Source organism: Cupressus sempervirens, chromosome 4 (genome assembly GCF_028749045.1).
Source record: "Cupressus sempervirens isolate cs-2001-9-10 chromosome 4, ASM2874904v1, whole genome shotgun sequence".
Classification (NCBI taxonomy): domain Eukaryota; kingdom Viridiplantae; phylum Streptophyta; class Pinopsida; order Cupressales; family Cupressaceae; genus Cupressus; species Cupressus sempervirens.
The window spans coordinates 724,958,803-724,974,518 of NC_143121.1; the positions used below are offsets into that span (position 1 = coordinate 724,958,803).

The 15,716-nt window shown below is 38.9% G+C and overlaps 1 protein-coding gene across 2 annotated transcripts in view; it reads right to left on the reverse strand.

Annotated features, from left to right (window-relative positions):
• The window catches only part of LOC149563324 (S-adenosyl-L-methionine-dependent methyltransferases superfamily protein), a 113,327-nt gene that overhangs the window by 61,366 nt on the left and 36,245 nt on the right, over window positions 1–15,716 (reverse strand). The gene's annotated exons all lie outside the window — the stretch shown is intronic.

Sequence of the window (15,716 nt, forward strand, 5' to 3'; positions counted from 1 at the left end):
TGTTTTTAATTAATTTACTTTGAATTAATATTTACCTTGGGAATGCGAATAGCTTCATTATATCTGTTGGGTAGCCGTAAGGTCGGCTCAAATTTATATTTGGAACCTTTAACATGTATCGACAAGAGAGAAAACCTTGTAATCAGCTTTCTTTTCCTTTTTATTTTATTTTCCTCTTCCTTTTCAAATTCTTCATATTAATCGAATTAAAGACTTGAGCAGTCTTGTAACGGCAAGAAGCCGTAAGGACCCCTCCTTAAATATATATTGGCTGCTTGTATTCGCTGAGGGAACCAGCTTTCCTCCTTCTTGACTTTAATCTGCTACGGTGCCATAGTCTTAGAACTACACGTCTTTGCCTCCATTCGTTTTGCAACTCAAAAGTTCTAACGCCATTTCATCTGCTCCATACGTATAGTAATTAGAGTTCATATATCATTGCATCTAAGAATACATTCGGCTGTGCATTCAGAATTACTCATTAGTAAGATGAAAGAGATACGTCTCCATTTTCTCAAGCATTTGATACGTGGAAACTTAAGGAGGAGATAAAGTCCAATATTAGACAACCCGTATGTGCATGTTAAGCTAGCTGAATGAGATCTCTTGTTGCGGGTTCCAGAAAAGCTAGCGGAATCATCTCAATACGTGAGGCTATATACAGTCGAGCAGAGTCGCATCATATTCTTTCAAAGCAATGTCAATTGCCGCGAGTTGCAGAGCAGATTGGCGGATTTATTTCAAGTAGAGGCTCATCTCATTGTTTGGTGACAGTGAGCCATGTAAGCTATTGGTAAACTTGTATAACCATTCTAATTTTCTTTTATGAAAAGAATATAATTTGTGAGTCGACAATTTCAGATGACGAATTCTTTGGCATTAGCAAGTGGAAACAAAACCCGTTCTGAATTTAGCCTGTCGTTTCTCCATTATGAAGTTTGTTGCAATCTTTTTGGGGATTATCCGACATTAATTACTTACAGTCTGTCGTAGTCAATATTAGAAGTAATAGTTTCTATTCCTATAATAACATACATTGCTTAACAAGTTTTGATGGTTTCTCTTTATCCTTATACATATCCAAATAAGAATTCTCTAAATCATTTAAACTCAATGACTAAGAAGATAATCTTCTAGTTGGAAATTAATTACAAACCTGGTACGGTACACCAAGGAAATCACCAGGCGAATGCCAGTATGTGGTGAAGAAGCTGTAATTATCTTTTCGATCTTTAATCTAATTTCACCTGGGAACCATCGTCTTGGAAGCCTGAACAGGGTGAGGAGGTGAAGAGGTTGACATCAGTATTCATAAAGTGATACATTAAAGTATTTCTATAACTTATGCATGATTCACTCAATTAGAATGTTGTCTATTTTGAATCTTTAAAGAATATAGTTATAGAATGTGAAATAACAATTGTATGTAAATTGTAATCTTTTTGAATAAATGTTAGAGCTGCCTATTCTAATCACCGGAACTCACCCGGCTGTGAAGCCGAGAAGATGGGTGACGAGGTGTGAGAAAGGAATCAACATTATTATGAAACAGTACCTGTTGTGACATATCAATATTTATCATTTAATGTGAATTATTTAATAGCTCATGCATATTCCTGTTATGGTGATCTCCTACTGCCAAGTTGTATGGCGTTTTTACATCCTGAAGCCAGTGAATGGTAAGATGTTCCTTGACAATTCTGGGTAGGGAGGGCCTTTCTCATCAGAGATCGTGTGGGGATATGCCAAGGTCCGAGGTTGGATGGTAAAGCCCCTGACAATGTTTCACCTCTCTCCAGATATCGGACATGCGTCAAACAGAGATAAGCCATGCATTCAATTGTTTATCGGATACAGGTATTATCATTTTTGTTTATGACAAGGTAAGATTAAATTGAAGTATTTCATTGTTATCATTATTTTACTTTCATATAAATGAATATTGAATATAAGTATTTATCTAATCTTGAGAAACTGTCACAGATAAACAATTGGAAGGAAAAGAAATCCGAAGCCCAAATTGATACAGTGGTATCGAAAGCCCTAGTTGAATCCGTAGTTGCGGAAGCCCTAAATAGAATCTGTCGTTGCGGAAACCCTAGATAAAATCTGTGGTCGCGGAAGCCCTAAATTGAATCCGTGGTTGCGGAAGCCCTAAGTGGTAAAGCAGTATCAGAAGCCCTAAATAAACTGATGGTAATTGATGCCCTAATTGGTAAGATGATATGTGATGCCCTAATTTTAGTTATATTGGTATTTAGTGGTGTTCATCGAATGATTCTTTTGAGATAGCAGTCGACTGGAGAAAATTGTTATAGTGTATTGGTGGACTAACTCGGATGGTTGCAGAAGCTTACTTAGATGATTTTCAGTCTCAGTTTTCCGAGGTATGTGATTTCAATTTGTGAAGTTATTTCATTTAATGGTATTTCAAGTAATTAGATAAGAAATTTTGTTTAACTGATTTTAGCGATAAATCTTCTTCACATGAACATGAATGGTGTAACTGCCTTCCTATGAAATCGAAGTTATAACTAAATTCTATGCTTATGATTAGATGTTAATTTAGACCTAGAAAAACTGGTTGTTACAGTGGTTCTTGGGGCACTCCCTGTCGCAATACAAGGCGAGGTCGCCACCAAGACCAAATTAGCACTTTCGACGCCACACAAAACACCATTTTCGTGATTTTCTTTCTATACCACACTCTTTCTGGCAACTGCTTGCATTTTCCACCTATTTATATCTTTCCCTTCCCCTTGGCATCATGCGTTACTCATTCTGAACTGTTTCAATCTTTCATCGTTTTTTTTTTTTTTTTTTTGCTCGTCCGCTGCTGTGCCTCTTTCATCAGTTCTACCTCTCTACAATGTAGGGTTTCTCCGTTGCTTTTGTTTTCTACGGCAAGGTTCTGTCTGGAACTTCCCGAGAATGTCTTCTTGTTCCAATCGGATAACTTCTCAAACCCACACCATGGGAAACAAACGCACAGCACAACAGAACGTCCTTGGTACCAGGCGTCCCGTCTGCGGGAGAAATGAGAGGAAATGGTGCACACGGGAAGAAGAGGTCCAAACCGCGGAGAGAATAAGAGCATCTGCGGGGACAAGTTTACGCCTTAGCCACCTGTCCGCGGAAAAACAAGATAACCTGCAAGGAAAGATGTACACTTTGCAAAAAACAAGCTCGGCAGGGATTTCATCCGCAAAAGGGCACAAAGTATCCATGGGAAGACCAAAACATCCGCAGGAAGGAGGACATCACAGAGATACCAGTTTAGCCGCAAAGAACCAATCCGCTGGACTAGCTGCAGAAAAAGAAGACAAGTCCACAAAGATAATATGAATGCCGGCTTGCCAACCATCCGCAAAAGGAAGATATTAAGCCGCAGAACCACCCCGCGGGGAATTAAAAGAAACCTGCGGACTTAAGGTCATCCGTGGACCCACCCGCGAGACACTCTCTTACTTACATTTTCATTTTTTTTGTTTTTATTTTCTTCTTTTTTTTTTTGTTTTTTCGTAACTAAAAAAATACAACTCCTCAATTTTCCCTCCACACTTTGCCATTCCGCAACGGCGAGGAAGTCGTTCCAACTGCATTCTGCCACGACGAGGGAGTCGTTCGGTCTTTGTCATTCTGCGACGACGTGGGAGTCTTCCTGGCATAGTACCTCTTCAGCGTCAACCCGTTCACTACCTGCGGCACTTCTTGTCCGTCTAGAGTCCACAATTTTATTACTCCATTGTCGTCTACCTCGCGGATCTGGTATGGCCCAACCCACCTGACCTTAAACTTTCTTGGTTTATTTCGTCTGTCATACTTCAACACCAACTACCCCAGCTGAAACCTGTTTAGTTCCAGGTGCTTATCACGCCGCGCTTTGCATCTGTTCTGTGTCACCTCCGTAGCCCATTATGCCTACAATTTTGTCAGCTGCCATCCCTTGCCGTCAATAACTATATTCTTGATTTTAGAACCTTCACTCTGTATTGCTAAAGTTTTTATTGAGTCTGTTCTCTTCGTTTCCTATGCAGACCGTACGATGTGTTTTCCCTGCTGCTGACACCCTTCTAATATATCAGTGGTTCGTCGTAACCTTTTCTTCCTGAGCAATCGTACAATGGGATCTTTCCTTTTTCTGGGTTCGTACTGTATGTTCTTCCCTTCAACTTCAGCCGTAACCACCTTCCGCTTCTCTATATTCCTTCGAACATTCCTTTTCCTCTTCTTTCTCACCTTCATCCACCCTTAACATATTACAGCTCGAAAAGAGTTCGTAGTCCTCTATCTGTCAGTGGTAAAGACCGTTGACAGAATCCAAATCGTCATCCGTTGATCCTCCTTCCAACCGCAGGACTCCCTCCCGATCTGGTTCCATATGTTGCCTCCATCTTCTGCTTCAGAATCTGAGGACAAAGCTTCTTCCCCCACCATCTGGGTGCGCAAATCAATGACAAATTTCCTCCCTTTGCTTTCAAGTGATAAAGTGTTTTTCTTCAAGTCATGTTTAACCCTAGCTTGAATAAGCCATCCACGGCCCAGAATGGCGTCGTATCCTTTTCTCTTCAACGAGATCACGAAAAAGTCAAGCAGAAACGGCTATGTGCCAATTGTCACCGATTGTGTCATCAGAACGCTGAGAGGTTTAATGTCATGTTGCTCTACTGTCAGCAACTGAAATGTAGGTGGCCACAGCGTCGGTTGTCCCGACCTCTTCCAGGTATCCTCAAGTAAAACATTCACGCTGGACCCTCCGTCGACAATTGTGTCCGTCAACACACTTCCGAGAATCCCCATCTCGAGGACCGCCGAATGTCGTCTGGATGTGAGGGTTAACAACATTGGGTCTTCTCCACCAACGGCAATTTCCTTCCCTCTTCCTAGTTCTCTTGGTAACTTGGCAATTGGTGCGATATTTGTGAGTGCCGATCGGAGTTGAGGCATTGTGAGCAACAAATCGCCTATTTTGACGAGTACCTCAGTTTGTAATATCTAAAGTACGATGTTTTGTTCCGCGCAATTCCTTGGTGAGGTGCCCTTGGTATCCTTCAACTAAGATGTCTCCGCCTGTGTTGCTTTCTCAATTTCCTTTCGTACTTCCTCCAACCTCTTCTTTCCTTCCGCCAAGTCGAGGTATAGTTTTGCTTGTTTCCGTGTGATTGTCAGCACCTCCTCTTCATCCATCCCAACGATGATCAAATTCACTCCAAACTTCGGGCACTTGGCATCTTTATGATTGCCAGGTCCGCACCACCTGCATAATAATTTTGGTGTGTTTGTTGTTGTACAATCCCGGGCAAAGTGGCCCCACAAATTGCATGCTCAACATTGAACGATCAGTCGTCCGTTCGCATCATACTGAATTCAACTCTGGCTGCTATTGTTATTGTTATTGTTCGCATTGTTGTTGTTTTGCCCGTGTCTATTATTCCTATATCCTTCGGACGTGGCACCCTCCGTGCTTGTATTCCCGCTCCCTCCAAACGCAGAAGTCTCTTGTGCCAGGAACACCTGTTGAGGGCCTCTAGTTTTCATGTTGAAGGGGCATTCTTTTGTGGAATGTCCCATGATTTGACAAATATCGCAGAACTGGTTTTTTGGACAGAAGCCCTTTATGTGACCTTCTGCCTTACATTCTGTGCACCATAATTCGCTTCCCTTTGTTTCTTTCTACATGTTCTTGAATTCTTTTATCATCTGGATCATGTCTTTCTAGAGGGCTTGGACCTTCTTGCTATTGTTTTCCTCATCGCTACTTTCTTCTTCCGAGGATGCATCGTCGTCTGACTCAGAGGAGCTACTCTTCTTCTTCTTTTTTGTCTTTCGCTCACTCTCCAGGTTCAGTGCCCGGTTGTACGCTTCAGTGTATGACGACGACGGCACGATCTTCATTTTCTTTCGCAATTTCGGGTGTAGGCCTTCAATGAACCACCTTTTCTGTAATCCATTAACTGGCTTATTCTCCATTTTGTTGATCAAGTCCTTCAACTTCTTGGCATAGACTCGGACTATTTCATTTTTTCCTTGTCTTGTATTGTATATTTCTACTACAATTTTGTTATCGTCACGGAGTAGTTGAAATTTTGCCGTACACTCCTTAAGGTTATCCCAAGTGGTTAAGTTTTGGGGATCTACATTGGCAAACCAATGGATTGCAACACCCCGTAGGGTGGCCGGAAACTGCCGAACCCATTCGTTTGTATCGGTTATGCCATTTTCCCTCCAAATTGTCTCGCATGTCTTGCAATGTCGGATGGGGTGAGCCGTACCATCACCATCAAACTTCGGCAACTTTTCTTTTGGTCTTGCCATCACTACTGGATTTTGTGAATGTGCGTTGCTCGATCCTACAACACTAGCGCTATTCACTCCCACACAGGCGATCTGCAATCCCACACCGACGTACTGTACTCCCACATTGGCAGACTGTTCTCCCACACCGACGGTCTCAACAGCTGCAAATGATGGTGAAGAAGGTTCCTCTAAAGTTGTCCATTCTAGAAGTATATCCCAGACAAGGAGTTCACTCCACGCTCTGGCTCCCTCAACACTCCGAGTTGTGCGAGTCGATTCTCTTCCGTCTGGACTCTCTTCCCTCGGCGAATACAAATTCAAAAACTCCTCCCTTGCTTCCTCCACCTATTCCACCCATTGTCAAGTCTCCTCCAACAATTCTTCCATGCTTCTGTGTCTGTCGGTAATCTTCTGGAACCTCCTACGTTCGGCTTGCTGTGCCAAAATTAAATTTTCTTGCGCAATACGTATTCCATCTTTTCCCCTTATCTTATTTCGATCTTTGTTAAGCTGATTTGGCATTAAGCTTCATTCCTCCCTCCTTGTAGGTTCATAGGGCAACGGTGCCAAATGTTTACCGCATAAGTTAATTGATTAATGCACACAAATAATGAACAAGAACAGCAACAGCAGTACTCCGTTTATTATTCGCATACGCCAAGAGATTACATTATGCTGGATCCGATTATTTACAATGATCCCAGACGGGGTATAAATACTTTCTGCCGAACCTTCCTGAAGGGGTCCATCGGCTACAAATCTTTACCGACGACATAAACCCGTCGGCTACAAAATCTTTACCGATGACAACACCCTATCAACTACACAATATTTACAGACGACAAGTATGTGCAGCCAAATTGTTTCTATTGTAAATTTTGGTCTTCTACCACATCTCTAACCCTAGAAACATCTTTGAGAAAGCTACATGCACAAAATAAAAAAGATATTTAATAAACAACTTTGATTAAAAAAAACTTACATTCACCAAAAATAAGTAAATTGTAAAACTATAAAACAATTAAAAATCAAAACAAGTGAACTAACCTCCCACTCAAGTCTACAGGACTAGGTGTCTTGTAGCGCTTTCCCACCACTGTACAACCAATCACAAAATTCAAAAAATAGGAACTTGCTGCACCATTGAAGGGGATCTTAAAATACCAGAAATCGACACATTGAATGTTAACTTGTTGATGCACATCGATGTTCCACCTAGTACCCTCTAGTGATCGTTGTGCTTCGAGTATGTTTATGTGCACCAAAAAACTATTTATAGAAGATGTATGTGGTCTACGACATACTAGCAGAAGTGGAAGCCTGTGGGATGGTAGGTTTGTGGATTTGTGACTATGCCCTAAATTGTTACTTCTTCTTCAGGGGTGGTTGGGATACATAGTCACAACCCAAATCATTCCATTATAATCATTGTTTTAGCAAACTCCAAACTAATAATGGTGATTAGAAAATATTAAACAATTCTTAAAAAGGTGACATACCTTGCATTTCAAAAATGGCCGCCCTCATGAACAATTTTGCCCTTTCCCTTTGCAACTTTTTCTCTTCTTGGGCAGAGAGCAAGGCATTTATCTCACTCAATATTTCCTCCATGGTGAAGTGACAAACCCTTGTGTCATGCCTTTTTTATCCCTACAAAGTGGTATTTCAAACGAGATATGCCTCCACTAATTAGTTTTTCACATTTTATGTATATCACAATATTATATTCAGGTCCTTCAAAGGCATATTTCCATGCCTCGTCTCTAATGCCTTTAGGGCGCATGCCTACATATCCAAACGGATATGTGCCTATTGGAGTCCCTAATTGTCGTTTAATGAAGAATCAACCTACAAATACAAAATACAATTTAAAGGGATAATTTTAGGAATTTTTAAACATATTTAGAAACAAACTAAACTAGATTAAAACTTTTTAAAATATATATAAGTTGAGACTTGAAGGAAAAAATTCAAAGCAATGTTAGGTTATGAAATTATTGAGAAAAGTATGATTATTTTTGGAAAAAATGCTTTCAAATGGTGTTAGATCTTATTCATTACGCTATAAAAACGTGTTAGAGTACATTGAAAATGGTATTTAAGTTTGTACAAACTTGGATGCAACTGAGGCAAGAGAAAATGATCTTTGTTTTAAAAGGAAAAAGAATTTAGAAAACTTACTGTTGAATCTGAATTTGCTTCAAAAATCTCTTTGAATTGGGCTTCAAATCCACAAGAGAATGATCTCCAAGGCAGCAAACGACCACCTTTCTCCTCCAAAACCTGTTTCTCCCCTCCATAGTTACTCTTGCAAACAAAAAAATATGTTTTTAACTCTTGTTGGGCGTCCCAGTTTTATTGGCACCGCACATGATATTTTCTCAAGTTATCGCAATATATTAGCGATAAATCTTGTACTTCTCGACAATATTTTAATTATTTATCACCGTGCAAACTTGACAAGTTTTCTCAGCTCACTGAACTTATTGCGAGAAGCCGATATACTAGTGATATCTCTGCAAGACTTTGATCTATGGATACCACCTCACCATGTATATCTTGTAATATTTGTTTCAATTTCCACTTCTTCATCATCATAAAGAAGTCCGTACATCTCTAGCAATATCTCTTGATACTCAACATTTTCAAGCCTTCAATTGATTGCAATGGCTCATATCCCAAATTGCTTCATCTTCATTAACTTTCTTCTTCATCCTTCAGAATTCTTCATTAACTTTCTTCTTCATCCTTCGGAATTCTTCATTATTTGGGATGCCTCGTTATCTTCATCTTCATGGCAATCTTCAGCATTTTTTACTTGGACCTCTTTAGCCTTGATCCTTCTCAATGTATTGAACTTTGTCAGCCTTCATGTTGTTGGATCCTTCAAGTTAATCTTGGATTTTTAAAGGAAATTAAAGATTGTGATAATCTTCTTCATTTGTAAAGCAATTCAGTTTCTTTACAGAAATTTTGAAGCTTGTCCTCGAGGATTATATTGACTATTGAAAATGCTCTCATTTCATAATTTCACTTTCTAAATTTCTGGTTTAGATTCACCATTTGAGCTAATATTGGCTGATATAAGAGCACTTTCCTGCTGTGCACTAATTTGTTTTAGTGGCCCTTGCACACTGCAGCAGCTTTTTCATCTGAAATCGACCAATCTCACTTCCAGAAGTCTTTTCTCAGTAGCCCCCTTCCCCATCCACAAGGGATCATTTCTTTCTCTAATAAAACCTTGCAATTTAAGCAGAAGCTTTTCCAGACCCTCCAAGAACGTAGTTCTAACACAATGGAATCTAATTTTGAAGAGATGCATTGATAGTGCATGCTTCTTCATAACCAAGATCCTAGCATTTAGCTTTGTATGCCCAATATAGCTCAAGTTATTTGTTGATTGGAAAAATACCTAAAGCTTACCTGAATTTAATATTGATGCAGGCAAGAGATGAATAACTAGGGCCAAAGGCACACCCAGCTATCCAAACCACCCTGCAAGAGTTAACACAATGAAAGCAAACACGAGGAACAGCGCCAAGGAAAGAGAGAACAAGGATATAATTATTGATTCATCAAATATTCAGCATACATGCCTAGCTGTAAGGCCTTCTGAGTTATGGCCAATTACAAATGTACAACTTCCAGATCTCCAAATCAGCTTTTTAAATCCACATATCTCTTTTCTTTTGAACTCTCCCCAAAAATCTGCCCTAACCCTAAACCTAAACACCCTACTTATACTTACCAAAATGGCTTACGGATAATTCTAGAACATAGAGAAACCACAAGTCGGCCCTCATCAAATATAATTAACTATACCAAAATTAAATGTGAGCAAAATCGGTCCAATTGGAACTAGGCAGAATGAACTAATGTGCAGGATTACAAAGAAACCCAGGATGCTCCTGCATCAGACAACCAAGGTTGGAAAAAAAATGATTCTCCTGAATCATGCAAGTGTCACACCCTGAGTTGAATCCAACTCAGACTAAGAAATCCATGTAACATCTTCAACTGGTCTATTCTTCCACTTCACCAAATATTCATAGTAATCTCTTCCTCCTGTGCTCTTACCAACTCTTTGATCCAATATCTGTTCAACCTCTTCGATTTGCTTCTTAAGATAATCATCAAGTACAGTAATTTCATCCTCTAACTCATGATACTTATACAAATCAGAAATATTGAATATAGGAGATATATCCATGTCATCAGGTAACTCAACTTCATAAGCATTACCACTATCAAACTTCTTCAAGATCTTACAAGGTCCAAATTTCTTCATCTTCAGCTTATTGTATGTGCTAGCTGGGAATCTTCCTTTCTTCAGATGAACCATCACCTCATCACCAACTTGAAAATCATGGTGTCTTCTACACTGATCAGCATTTTCTTTATACTTCTGATTACTTTGTTCCAATCTCAGCTTCACTTCCTTATGCAAAGACTCCATAAAATCAGCAAATTCTTCTCCTGCAGCGCTTCTCTTTTCTTCACCAACAACATCTCTCAAATCTGATATGCCTCTAGGATGCATTCTAGTAACAATCTCAAAAGGTGTCTTCCCTATACTCCTATTCACAGAATTGTTATATGCAAATTCAGCTTGTGCCAATACCATCTCCCAATTACTCGGCTTATTCTCAACCAAACATCTTAGCAAATTACCCAAGCTTCTATTCACAACCTTTGTTTGTCCATCTGTTTGTGGATGGAATGTAGAACTAAACTTCAACTCAGTACCCATCTTCTTCCACAAAGTCTTCCAAAAATATCCAACAAACTTACTGTCTCTGTCAAAAATAATACTTCTTAGTAATCCATGCAATCTCACAATCTCTTTAAAAAAAAGTTCAGCAACATGCTCAGCATCTGATGTCTTCTTACATGGTATAAAATGAGCCATCTTAGAAAATCTGTCCACTACCACAAATATGGAATCATACCCTTTCATTGTCTTAGGCAATCCAAGAACAAAATCCATACTAATGTCAGTCCAAGGTTTCTCAGGAACAGTAATAGATGTATACAAACTAGTATTTTGACTCACTCCTTTTGCAACTTGACAAACTCCACAACTTTTTACAAATTTTTGAACATCCTTATACATTTGTGGCCAATAATATTTTTCTTTCAGCGAACCCAATGTCTTATCAATTCCAAAATGTCCAGCTAATCCACCACTATGCTTTTTCTTAATTAGATTCAACCTCATAGAACTTCTAGGAATACACAGTTGCATGCCTTTGAACAACATACGTTCTTGAATGAAATACTCATCATACTTACTTATGTGATCTGTCAGATTTGGTGCTCTACACTCTCTCCATGCCTCAAAAAAATCAGGATCAACATCGTATAACTCTTTCATCTCATCAAAACCAAGAACTTCAACCTTCATTTCAGTCAACAAAGAACATCTTCTACTCAATGCATCAACAACTTTGTTAGTAACTCCACTCTTATGCTTAATCACAAATGTAAAACTCTGCAAATATTCAACCCACTTCATATGTCTTTGATTCAATTTATGTTGACTTCCCAAGTATTGTAAAGCTTTATGATCAGTATACAACACAAACTCCTTAGGCATCAAATAACGTCTCCACTTCTTCAATGCTTGAACAATAGCATAAAACTCTTGATCATACACAGAATATTTCCTTCTAGCATCATTCAACTTTTCACTGAAGAAAGCAACAGGCTTACCTTCTTGACTTAATATAGCTCCTATTGCATTACCACTTGCATCACATTCAACTTGAAATACTTTGTTGAAATCAGGCAAAGCCAATACCGGTAATTCTGCAACCTTTTGTTTCACAGTCTCAAAACTCTTATCAGCTCCATGTGTCCACTTGAATTCCTTTTTATCTCCCCTCATTGTCTCAGTCATAGCATTGCAAACAGCACTGAAATTCTTTATAAACATTCTATAAAAACTAGCTAAACCATGAAATGATCTTACCTCACTCACATTCTCAGGTGTAGGCCATTCCAAAATTGCTTTAACCTTCTCAGGATCCATCTTCAAACCATCAGCTGAAATCACAAATTCCAGATACACAATCTCCTCTTGCATAAAAGAACACTTTTTTAGATTAATCAGCAACTTTTCCTCTTTCAACCTCTGCAATACTTGTCTAATATGCTCAAGATGTTCTTCCTTAGTCTTACTGAATATCAGAATATCATCCAAATAAACAATCACAAACTTACCCAAAAATCTTTTCAGAACTTCATTCATTAACCTCATGAAAGTACTAGGTGCATTAGTCAAACCAAAAGGCATAACCAACCATTCATACAAACCATCTTTTGTCTTGAAAGCAGTCTTCCATTCATCACCTTCTTTGATTCTGATCTAATGATAGCCACTCTTCAAATCAATCTTGGTAAAATACTTTGCTCCACTTAAACAATCCATTATGTCATCCATCCTTGGCATAAGAAACCTATATTTCACTATTATCTTGTTAAGGGCTCTGGAATCAGTACACATTCTCCATTCTCCATTCTTTTTAGGTGCTAATACAGCAGGTACAGCACATGGACTCAAGCTTTCTCTGATCAAACCTTTCTGCAACAACTCATGCACTTGTTTGTTAAGTTCTTCATTCTCTGTAGGTGTCAATCTATATGGTGCTTTGTTTGGCAAACTTGCTCCAGGAATCAAATCCATACAATGACTTATACTTCTTACTGGAGGTAATCCATCAGGAAGATCATCAGCAATAATGTCTTTATATTCATTGAGCAATTCTGCAATTTCTTCTGGCACTTGGTCAATACTACCATCTGTCACTCGGTCACCACTATCTGGCACTCAGTTAGCATTATTCTCTTGCACTTGGCCTTCATTGACAAAACTTGGTTTTCTTGAAATTATGGCAAAACAAACCTGATTCTTCTTCACTTCCTTTTCAAATTGTTTTCCATTAACCATACAAATCTTTACAGTAGTACAATTAACCTCCTCTGGAACTTCAATCAAAGGCAACAATGTTTGTTTCTTCCCATTCACCCAAAGAGTATATTGATTCAATCTTCCATCATGTATAGCATGTCTATCATATTGCCAAGGTCTACCCAACAAAATATGACAACAATCCATGGGCATAATATCACACAAAACTTCATCAACATAATGTCCAATTTTAAATTTCACAAGGCATTGCTCACTTACCAATATCTTATGCTCATCTTTGATCCATGAAACATGATAAGGTTTGGGATGCTTCAGCCTCTCTAACTGCAACTTGGTAACCAGCTCTTCTGATGCTAGATTTGTAGAACTCCCACTGTCAATGATCACTTTGCAGCATTTTCCAGCCATCTTACATCTTGTCTTGAAAAGACTTCTCCTTAAAACAGGTTCCTCATCACTTCTTTTATTACATAAGGTTCTTCTCACCATCAGATTTTCTCCAACCTCAGGTCCACTTGGTGAACTTTCAATGTCTTCTTGAATCACAGCATTTCTATTATTCTGTCCACTTTTAGAGGATCTACATTCAAAAGATCTATGCCCTTCTTTGTCACATCTAAAACAATTACCATGAAATCCACTTCTAGAATAGGAATTACCTCTTCCCCAATAAGAATTAGTGCCTCCTTGGTAAGAATTACCACCTTTCCATTCGGTCTTGCCTTTATCATCACTCTTCCATTCAGATTTGCCTTTATCTTGCATAGAATTGTCAAATCTACTACTTTCTCCATAAGATCTACCTCTACCTCTTTGGAATCTACCACCTCTACCTCTTTGTCTTTGTTCATGCTTCTTGGTCAAGATCTCCTCAGCCTTCAAGGCATACTGGTATGCTTCTTCCACACTTCCCAACTTCACAAAACTTATCTCATCTTGAATTCCAGATCTCAATCCATTAATGTACCTTGCAATTTTCTCAACATCATCATCTACATGTCCAGATTTGATGTCCAATCTATAGAATTCCTCGGTATATTCTTTCACAGTCATGTCCCTTTGTTTCAAATTTTGCATCTTTCTCAATAAGCTAACTTGGTAATCAACAGGAAGGAATTTGTTCTTTACCTTGTTCACCATCTTTGGCCAAGTTCTTATCTTCTCCTTTCCTCTCCTTTGTCTATCAATTTGCAAGTGCTCCCACCATAATGATGCATGACCTTTCAGCCCAGTGACTGCAATCTTCACCTTTCTGTTATCAAGAGTGTTTTCATACTCAAAGAACTTCTCCATATCAGAGATCCAATCCAGCACAGTATTTGTATCCAATTTCCCATCATAAGGAACAACTTCTATAGCAGGCTTTGAATTTTCCCTAGACAATAATCGCAACAATCTTTCCTCATCTCGATCTTCTTCAGGTTCTGGATTATGGTTTGGTGTTGCTGCTTCATCATCACTTACATCTTCAAGATGCGCTCCTCTCCTCTGGGCTGTCTCCACAGCATCTAATCTGGCTGCAATTTGTCTTAATCCAATATAGCGTTATCGATATTATTTCCTCTACCACAAACCATCTTTACAAATCAGGTTCCTGCAAGATCGTAACCCTCTGCAAGTTATAGGTCAAATCCACAGATCTGCCACCCTACAACCAGATCCAAATCAGGGTTCTACACGATCCAATCTCCACAAGGATGAACTTCGGACTCTGATACCAACTGATGCAGGCAAGAGATGAATAACTAGGGCCAAAGGCACACCCAGCTATCCAAACCACCTTGCAAGAGTTAACACAACAGAAGCAAACACGAGGAACAGCACCAAGGAAAGAGAGAACAAGGATATATTTATTGATTCATCAAATATTCAGCATACATGCCCAGCTGTAAGGCCTTCTGGGTTACGACCAATTACAAATGTACAACTTCCAGATCTCCAAATCAGCTTTTTAAATCCACATATCTCTTTTCTTTTGAACTCTCCCCAAAAATCTGTCCTAACCCTAAACCTAAACACCCTACTTATACTTGCCAAAATGGCTTACGAATAATTCTAGAACATAGAGAAACCACAAGTCGGCCCTCATCAAATATAATTAACTATACCAAAATTAAATGTGAGCAAAGTCGGCCAAATTGGAACTAGGCAGAATGAACTAATGTGCAGGATTACAAAGAAACCCAGGATGCTCCTGCATCAAATATATAACTTATTCCAGGCAAAACAGAAGTATCAAGGAATTAATCTAGTTGTTTATTTGCTACAATTCTCCAAGACATTTCTTGTGCTGATGTCTATCTACTCTTGGTATCTAAATGATCTAAGGGTATTGACCTTAAGGACATTTATGATACTTTGGAATATTCAAAGCACTTCCAACTTAGATTATGTCCCACCCAAATTCAGTTATTATAGTTAAATTGCCTTGACTACATCAGTTGCAACGTTATCTCCGTCTTGTTATTAGACAGCAGACAAAGCAAAG